This window comes from Alosa sapidissima, chromosome 22 (assembly GCF_018492685.1).
Source record: "Alosa sapidissima isolate fAloSap1 chromosome 22, fAloSap1.pri, whole genome shotgun sequence".
Lineage (NCBI taxonomy): Eukaryota > Metazoa > Chordata > Actinopteri > Clupeiformes > Clupeidae > Alosa > Alosa sapidissima.
Genome location: NC_055978.1, coordinates 3,679,112 through 3,689,111, shown reverse-complemented (window position 1 = coordinate 3,689,111; position 10,000 = coordinate 3,679,112). Strand labels below are relative to the sequence as shown.

General features: G+C 46.4%; 1 protein-coding gene across 1 annotated transcript in view; it reads left to right on the top strand.

The window, feature by feature from the left end:
- The window catches only part of mpped1 (metallophosphoesterase domain containing 1), a 50,069-nt gene that overhangs the window by 4,681 nt on the left and 35,388 nt on the right, over positions 1–10,000 (top strand). The window lies entirely within an intron of this gene.

Genomic DNA, 10,000 nt, shown 5'->3' with positions numbered 1-10,000 from the left:
GTACTTTTGTACATCTTCTGACACATAGAGACAGTGATACATTGGTGCATGTGCAACACACACACACACACACACACACACACACCATCAGCAAACATGTTATTTATGTCTCTCCCCTTGTTTCCTCTCCCCCACACCCTTCACTCAGAGACGGCTCCACACCACTCCGTCCTCCCAACACACCATGCCAGCTCTCTCCCTCTCCCTCTCCCTCTCCCTCTCTCTCTCTCTGTCCTCCTCTCCTCCTCCTCCTCGCTTCCCCACCCTCACCTTCCCTCTCCCGCACAGCATGCCAGCTCCTTCTTCACTCAATCTCTTCTCTCTGTCCTCCTCTCTCCTCCTCCTCCTCCTCTCCTCTCCTCCCCCCCTCTCATTCGCCTCTCTGATGTGGGTAGCAGGCAGGTGGCTGGCAGGTGCCCAGGCTTTAGTTAGTACCACTGGGGCGGTGAAAGAGGCAGGTAGAGGAGGGGGGGCAGGAGGAGGATGGCAGGGACCTGTGCCCAGGAAGAGGCTTCTCAGGCTGGGCAGGCGCCGATCCTCATCCAACCCTGGTGACTCCACGGCCTCTGGAGACCATTGGGGTTCAATCAGGTGTTCCGCTTCTGGCACAGAGAACATCCTGCCTCGCTTTCCTCGGATACAGAGATAGCGCCGTGGAGCCAAGGAGTATAGGATGCTTTGTTTGTGTCAGAAGGAAACAGATAATGGAAATCTTACCGTAAATATATGTTTTATATATACAATTACCAAATAGATAAATAAATAAAATAAAAATAACCTTAAAGGAGCAATCTGGTGATTTTTCACATAGATCTCCGTTTCTCAAGGAAAACAACTGGTTTTACCTAGCTCCAGTTGCTAGTTCCAACAGCTAAAGTAGCCAGGCAGCTACACTGGGGGCATGTATGTGAGCCCCCACGTTCATGCCCCCGGATTTCTCCTTTTAAAGTAGAATGGAACAAAAAATAACTATAGAAGTATCTATAGAACTATAGAAAATATAACTATAGAAAATAGAAGAAAAAAAGTCTATGTTTGTTATCATGGAACGGGTCTGTATCAGGGACCGTTTAAATGAAAGTGAAACACCAATTTGCAATTATTCGCATAACCAAATACACAATGAAGTCCTTCTGTTTCAATCCAAGTCACTATGACATGTTGTTCCAGTATTGACATGTTTATTACATATCAATTACATAGTAATAAGCCTGTATACGCTCAGCTATATCAGTTGCAATAGAATAGGAACTTCCCAGAATGGGGAGGTTTTAAGTGTTAAGTGCCGGCCTGAAAAATATCCAAAATGGTTTGGTTTGGTAGTTTGCTTCAGGGTAATCACTTAAGCAGAATGCAATTTCTGTTGCTTTTAATGTGTTTGTGAACTTTGGCAGGTGTTACCTAAACAGTGATAACAAGCATCTCATTTAGTGAGGAATACCAACACAAGCTCAGTCTGACTCCGACTGTGCTCGGAGATAAGCATGTTCCATTTAGACGGATCCATCCAGGTACTCGTTGTGCCCGAGGCTAACTGCTCCGACATTCCAGGTGCCCCAGTCAAGCACTGAAAATGGAGGGCTGTTGAACGCCACTCACCTGGTGCTTCACAACACAGTATATAGTTAAGCACATACGGATGCATACGCAGAGCCCATACAAATATCCTGAGAGTCAGGCAGTGTTGGTCTATCATAGACGTGCTTGACAAGTCAACAGGTACAAGTGTGTGTGAATGGAGCTTTTAGTCGGTGCTTTAAAAAGCAGGGCTAAGTAGGGTTTTTTTCCTCCTGTGAAAGGCAGATGGTTCTTAAGCTATGTCATATAGCCAGGTCTGCTAATATAACTCACTGCAGGCCCTGGCAGACATACTGCCCATGAGCACTCAGTATATTCTAGGACCTGGCAGCTGTCAGACTGGGCTGGGTTGGAGCTGTAGGACTCTTAATGAGTCAGGAGACTACCTTTACAATTTTATTGTGTGTGTGTGTGTGTGTGTGTGTGTGTGTGAGAGAGAGAGAGAGAGAGAGAGAAGGAATTTTGTGTATGTGTGAGGGAGAAGGAGAGTTTGTGTGTGTGTGTGTGTGTGTGTGTGTGTGTCTGCCCATTGTATCCATCTTCGTTGAGTGTGTGTGGACTGGAGAATGAAGCGGGCACTAGATGTTCTGTGCATCCTCGTTAAATATGGATCTCCCTGAGCAGCAGGGGACGAGAGCGGAGGAGAGGGGAGGAGAGGAGAGGAGAGGAGAGGGGAGGGGAGGAGAGAGGAGAGGGGAGGAGAGGAGGAGAGGGGAGGAGAGGAGGGGAGGGAAAGAGGGGAGGGTAGGAGAGGAGAGGGGAGGGGAGGGCACTGTAAGAGTTGGGGTCAGGAGTACTGTTTCACTGGTGAAGTTCAGTGGTTTCTTTTTCTCTCCTTTCTTTCCTTCCTTTCTTTCTCTCTTTCTCCCTCCCTCTCCTCATCTCCTCACTCTTTTTTTGTTCTGTTGATTTCCTAATCTCTCTCTCTCTCTCTCTCCCCCCATCTGCCTCTCATGGGTCAGGGAGTTCAGCAGCTCTGGTCCACTTTGTTTGGAGGGCTCTCATTGCGTCCACTGCTCCGTCTGAATAATGCATGACCCCCTGCCTCCCATGCCATAGTCGAGGTGGGCACCAAGAGAGGCACGCTCTCTTTCACTCTCACTCTCTTTTTTTGACTTCCTTTTCTTTTCTCTTCCCTTCCTTTGCATCTTTTTTTCTTGTCCCTCAGCTGTTATCTCAGTCTGTGGTGACACGGCTGTTTGTGGTTTTCTCCATTATAAACTGGCACCCCACCTCAGCCAGCAGTTCAATCACCACACAAAAAACAAGCTAGTTCTCCATCTTTTTCTGTGTTTCTCACTCTTATACCCCCACACCCCCCTCTCCCTCTCTCTCTCTCTCTCACTGTCTCTTTGTGTTCCTCTCTTCTTATCTCTCTCCCTCATGCCTTCCCTCTTTCTCCTTCTCTACACCTTTGGATTGGAGTGAGAAAGGATCATTAAACTTTCATACATTCTCGTCTCTCTCTTCGACTCGCTCGACAATTTTTTTCTGTCCCTCTTCGTTCTCTCTTCTCTTTCACTCTTTTTTCTTTTTCTTTTGGCTGCTATATTCTGTGTTTTCAGTTGACGGATTTGCTCGGGGATAACGAAGAGGAATGACACTATTTTTTTAGGACGGTTAACGGCTGTGAGCATTTGCCTGTGGGTGTGTGGGTGTGTGCTTGTAACGAGGAGGCCTGACACTCTTTATGCTTTTGAACGTTGAAAAACAACAACAAAATATATTCAAGTGACAAGCACTTTGAAGACTGAGTTATTTCCCCTCTGTTTGTGTGTGTGTGTATGTGTGTGTGTGTGTGTGTGTGTGTGAGTGTGAGAGAGAGAGAGAGACAGAGAGCGAAACTGTGTTTGTGTGTGTATGGGGGTGGGTGGGTGTGTCTGTGTCCATGTTAGAAGTGTTCAAACAATCAATTCCCTATATATATATAAAACATATATATTAATGTATATAATACAAAACTACTACACTTATGAATACCATTTTGTAAATCTATATCAGTGTGAGATACAGAACTAGACATCTGCATGCATCATTCGTTTCCTCAGAGAACACAAGGATGCAGTTTTATTCATAATGTTTCCTGTTATATCTTAAAATTACCTCTGTAAATATAGACTGAACATGATAAAATAGTAATGAATGTAACATATAGGAAAACATTATTTATTGTATATGTTGTGTTTACTGTAGCCCTTTTGAGGTACTGTGAGTTAGTAAACACAGTATTAAAAATATTGTTTTAATACATTTTATATTCTAGTGTGTGTGTATGTGTGTGTCTGTGTGTTGTGTGTTTTTGATAGTGCATTTGTGTGCATCTGTGTGTGTGTGTGTGTGTGCCCTGACAAGTTTCGTTCTTGTCTGCCATTCTGGGCATGTTTTGTGTCACTGTGCATATGCAACAGAGCACGGCTAGGGGAGGGTGGCAGTCGGCCTCCTGGTCCCCAGCTCCTCTGGCCCTCTGCCTCTCATGATCTGCTTTTGTCTCTAGCCTCTATTTTTCTGGGTCAAACTCTTGTCAGAGTCTGAATCTTCCATGCCATTTATAAATGTTCCATCTCTGCCTGTCTGTGAAATGGAGTATGGACAGTCCTTTTGATACGCACGCGCTCATATGTGTGTGTGTGTGTGTGTGTGTGTGTGTGTGTGTGTGTGTGTGTGTGTGTGTGTGTGTGTGTGTGTGTGTGTGTGTGTGTGTGTGTGCATGTTTACTGACATTGTCTATGTATGTCTGACCACCCAGTTATGCAACTCTGTGTTCGTACTGCATGAAGCCTGTGTGTGTGTGTGTCTCTGTGTGTGTGTGTGTATGTTTGTGTGTGTGTGTGTGTGTGTGTGTGTGTGTGTGTGTGTGTGTGTGTGTGTGTGTGTGTGTGTGTGCATGTTTACTGACATTGTCTATGTATGTCTGACCACCCAGTTATGCAACTCTGTGTTCGTACTGCATGAAGCCTGTGTGTGTGTGTCTCTCTGTGTGTGTGTGTGTGTGTGTGTGTGTGTGTGTGTGTGTGTGTGTGTGTGTGTGTGTGTATGCCTGCTTCGGTCCTGCTTCCCCCTTCGCCAGCTTCACCGCCCGTGCACCGTTAGCAGCTGTCTGTCCAGCCTGACAACGTCAGGTTAACGGCGGTTAATCCGGCCCTGCACTGGCCAGGCCTCGCAGCACTCATGAATAAACAACAATGTATGTGTGCGTTAGGAGTCTATAAACAGAATGAGACACCGTGCACGCATTTGTGTGTGTGTGTGTGTGTGTGTGTGTGTGTGTGTGTGTGTGTGTGTGTGTGTGTGTGTGTGTGTGTGTGTGTGTGCGGATGCTAATGAATACTGAATGAGTTCCTATGGGCCCAGGTGCTAAATTGGTGATCTTTGTTGTTGCAGTCTCTGCTGGGTGCAGAGCAAGTGTGTGAAGTGTGTGTGTGTGTGTGTGTGTGTGTGTGTGTGTGTGTGTGTGTGTGTGGCAGTGTATTGCAGTGTATCTAGTGGGTAAGAACACATCAGGGATGGTGGACTGAATGAAATAAAATCAGATGTCGACAAATACAGAGAGTGTGTTGCCATGCCGATGGCTGGTATTTATGATTAACCCAAATCCAGGAGGAGACTCAGGGACCACCTACACAGGTGGCAGTGTGTATGTGTGTGTGTGTGTGTGTGTGTGTGTGTGTGTGTGTGTGTGTGTGTGCGCGCACACATGTGACTGTTTGTCTCCATGTGTAGGTGGTATGTGTTGGAGAGCAAGTTCTGTTTTTGTCTCTTAGTTGAGAAGGCATGGATTAACAAGGGTGAAACTCTGAGACACAAAGAACGAGAGAAAGAAAGAAAGAGAGAAAGACAAAAGAAAGAGAGGAATGATGGGAGGGAGGAAGAAAAGCTCCCCTTTTTTAGCACTGGTTTTATTTTCAACGTATCTCTGTTTAAATGGACCATCGGGGCCACGACTATGATTTATTTAGGATTCTGCTGCCGAGTGCCTGTGTGTTTGTGTGACTGCTGTCAGATGCAAGTTTAATGTCATTTACACGGGAACACAGGGAAGCAACATGAATTATTCATACATACACACATACACACCCATTATATCATACCATAAAATCGGTGATCTAGTGAGGCCGTATGCATGTTTAATGGGTCTGACTAGAACACAGGTAATAACACATGAGTACACACACACACACACACACATACAAATGTGCACCCACAGGCACATGTCTACCCAGAAATACATATGCATGTACAGTACACACATGCACACATAAATGGAACACACACACACACACACATACACACACACACACACACACAAACAAACAAACACACACACACACACACACACACACACACACACACACACACACACACACACACACACACACACACACACACACACACACACACACACACACAAACATTTGTCTGTTATTATCATCATGAGTTTGATGGGACTCTGCTCAGTCCTATTGCTTATTACCCCACACAGTGACACACAGACACTCACACACACACACACACACACACACACACACACACACACAGAGCGAGTTCAGTAATCCGCTTCAACAAGCGGTGGATTTGGGCAGCAGGAGGATTTTCCCCATCAAAGGCCAGAGACCACCCACCGGAAAACCCCAGAACAATGGCAGTGAAATCCGGAAGCTTCTGTGGGGGTCCACTGCACTAAACCTCTAGAGCCTGTGTCTCTGAGACACACACACATACTAACACACACACACACACACACACAAATACAAACACAGAGCCCACTCATATACTCATGTGCACACATATAAACCTACATATATTGACACACACACACACACACACACACACACACACACACACACACACACACACACAGCCCACTCATGTACACTCATGTTCACACATATAATCAAGCAAAACGGGTCAGTCTCGGACATATACAGCTATCTCCCTCTCATACACACAGTGCTGAACAAACCAACCCACACAATGGCTCACAATACTAACACTGTGTCAGGTACACACACACACACATCAGTGCACTGGTCATTCACTTCTACATGTACATCAACACAAGCACATGAACACTGGGACAGACACACATGTGATCATGACCAAGATGGGTCAGGGCTTGCACTGATTACATGTCATGTGTTTGTTCAAGTTCACTTGCGTGTAAGAGCTGTGTGTGTGTTGGTGCTCACCGTGGGTTTGTGTATTTGATCGTCCATGTCCGCAACGTGTGAACATACATGTGTTTTATTTAATTACTTTTCTTTTGAAGGGGGAGAAACGAGAGACACGGCAGCTTTGTCGACGCAATTCTTTTAGTGAAATCCAAACTATTTGTTGCTTGAAAGCCGCCTTTGAAATCAAAGACAAAAGCGGGGCCTGAAAAGATGGTAGCTAATAACAACAGGCAACATCCAGTCAGTCGCATGTCCAGATTAATCCTTTGAGCTCCGGGGGAAAAAAGCTGTCTCTCTACTTGCTCTCTTTCTCTCACTCTGTCTTTCTTTCTCTCTCTCTCTCTCTCTCTCTCTCTTTTCTCTTTCTCTCTCTGTCTCCCTCTTGTCACAAAAGCGTGGTGTTCGGCTTTCTCGTCCGCTGTCTCGTTTGTTTGCGTGATTGATTGCCTTTAAAAAGACTTTTTTTTGCTTTGTGTTTCTAAGAGAATGCTTCCATTGTGAAATGGCTATTCGCACAGTAATACTCAAGCCCTTTGAAGCTCTTATGCCATTTGCTGGATCTATATGAGAAAAGAAGAGAGACAGAGATAGAGAGAGAGATAGATAGATAGAGAGAGAGACGCTGAAATAGTGTGAATTAAGAATGCACTAGCTCACACGTTCGAAGTGCACTTCTTTTTGTAAAGACAGAGAGAGGGATAGAGAGGGAAAGTGGAGGATAGCGCAATGCATTTGTCCTCTTTCTCTCTCTTTGTCTGCGGTCTCTATCAGCTGGGCTGAAAAACAAAACCCTGAAGCGGGCCAAACCTGTGGAACTTTCTACTGTCATCTCGCTCGATGGAACTCAAAGCAATCAGGAGAACACAGCTGTGGCACGCACCATCTCCACCAGACTCACACACTCACCAGCTCATTCTACACTCCACACAGAGAGGGAGAGAGACAGAGAGGGAAAGAGAGAGAGAAGGGGGGCAGAGAAGGAGATAGAGAGGGGGAGAGAGAGGGATGGAAAGAGAGAGAGGGGGTGGGGGGCAGAGAGGGAGATAGAGAAGGAGGGAGGGGAGGTAGAGGTTGTCTACCACCTTGTATCCGAGTAGAAATTTGCTTTGGTTAAAGTGCTTGTATGACTGGCATGCCAATAAAGCCCACATTAAACTGAACAGAGAGGAGAGGCAGTGAAAGAGAGCACAAAAGACACATTGAGGAAGTGAGAGAGGGAGGGAGAGAGAAAGAGGGACAGAGGGAGAGAGAGAAAAAGAGGGAGGGACAGAGGGGGGGGGAGAAAGAGATGATTAATGTAATGACTGCTTTGTCTTGTGCACCCATCACATTCCATCTGCAGGCCAGGTATTATTAGGGACATCAGAGCTTTGCCTTTTTAACGGTGCCAGTAAAACTCCTGGGCTCTGCTGGCATGCCACACACCCCCCCCCCCCCCCATCTCTCTCTCTCTCTCCATCTCTCTGTCTCTCCATCTCTCTCTCTCTCCATCTCTCTGTCTCTCCATCTCTGTCTCCATCTCTCTCTGTCTCTCCATCTCCATCTCTCTCTCTCTCTATCTCTCTGTGTCTCTTTCTCTGCTGAATGCACCCCTGGATCTCACTCTCATTTCATTTCTTCACATTTTTTCATCTCTCTTTATCGGCCCCCTGTGACACTGGCGAGGAAGTACTATTGCAGGCAAAACTACTAGCCTGTGTGTGTGTGTGTGTGTGTGTGTGTACTGTGCAGCAGGCTTATTCACTGATCCATGTCTGTTGGCCTTGTGCCCTGTTTCGTGGTTTCTCTCTTGGAGCCTGTTTTGTAATTGTGTCCCTGTAATATCATGTCCTGGGGTTGGACTGGTGTCTGTCTGTGTCTTTCTCTCTTGCTCCATGAGGGACTCATGTCCATCATCCCTCTATAGAGTCTATATTATCCCTCTATAGAGTCTACAGTATATCATCCCTTTATAGATTCCAGTTGTCTTAGATGTCCTGTTCCATCTCTTTCTGCACTCTCTTCCATCTCTCTCTCTCTTCTATCTCTCTCTCTCTCTCTCTCTCTCTCTCTCTCCGTCTTCCGCCTGCTTATCGTGTCGTTTCTTGCCTTACCTCGCCATGTTAACAGAGAGGTGTTTATGTTCCCTTTAAGATCTTTCTGCCTCTAAAACTGCACCCTCTCTGTGTGGTTAGCGTGCCGTGTGTCTGGGGCCAGAGGTCTGCCTGTTTTGACACAGGTCGGCCCTGTTCATGTCATCCCTCCCAGGAGCATCTCTCCACCATTCTGTCTGACTGTGTCGGCTGTTGACAGACGTTTCGCCATGCTAGCAGGACGTTGCCTTTTACTGGCTGCCATAACATAGGTGTCTCTGCGGTCTCTCTATACGGCATCTTCTGGTTTAGACAGCAATGTGTTTCTATTGTCCACCAGTTCACATGGACAGCAATGTTTTGCTAATTGTCCACCAGTTTATATGGACAGCAATGTTTTTCTATTGTCCACCAGTTCACATGGACAGCAATGTTTTTATATTGTCCACCAGTTCACATGGACAGCAATGTTTTTATATTGTCCACCAGTTCACATGGACAACAATGTTTTTCTATTGTCCACCAGTTCACATGGACAACAATGTTTTTCTATTGTCCACCAGTTCCCATGGTGGACAGTATGGTTATGGTTATTGTATTTGGCACATTTCTACTGTAATAGTAAAGGCGCTGCAGTTGGGCTGTGTTTCTGCCATGGCTGCACTTGTCTCCAGTACTAACTGGTGTTGTCTCAGTGCGGTCACTCTGCCGGATCTGTCCATTAGAGGCATTGGTGTCCCCTTATTGTCCTCTGTCCCATCTCTATGGTCTCTCAGTGGGAGAGGTCTGTGCGCGTGCTGTTTCTGTGTCGCCTCTCTCCTACCTCTGCGGCATCTGTTGTGTTGTGACACAGCCGTCCGGCCGTCCACGGGTTTGTCTCTGTGCCGTCGCCATGTTGTGACAGCGGCGTCTCCACATTGTCTCTCTCTCTCTCCTCACGTCGTCTCACCCGGTGTTCCAGCCCCTGCTTGGCACGAAATTTAATTGCTGCATTGTCGAGACGACACCTTGCGAGCTGAAATTTTTCCGAGCAGGGAATGTCGGGAACTGGAAAGCCCACGATGATGAAGCTCGCCCATCGCTCAGTGCCAACCGGCGCATTTCGGTGTGCCATCACGCCATCTGACAAACGGCAGGGATGCTCCAGATGTTAATGTCTAATTTTATATTAAAAATCTC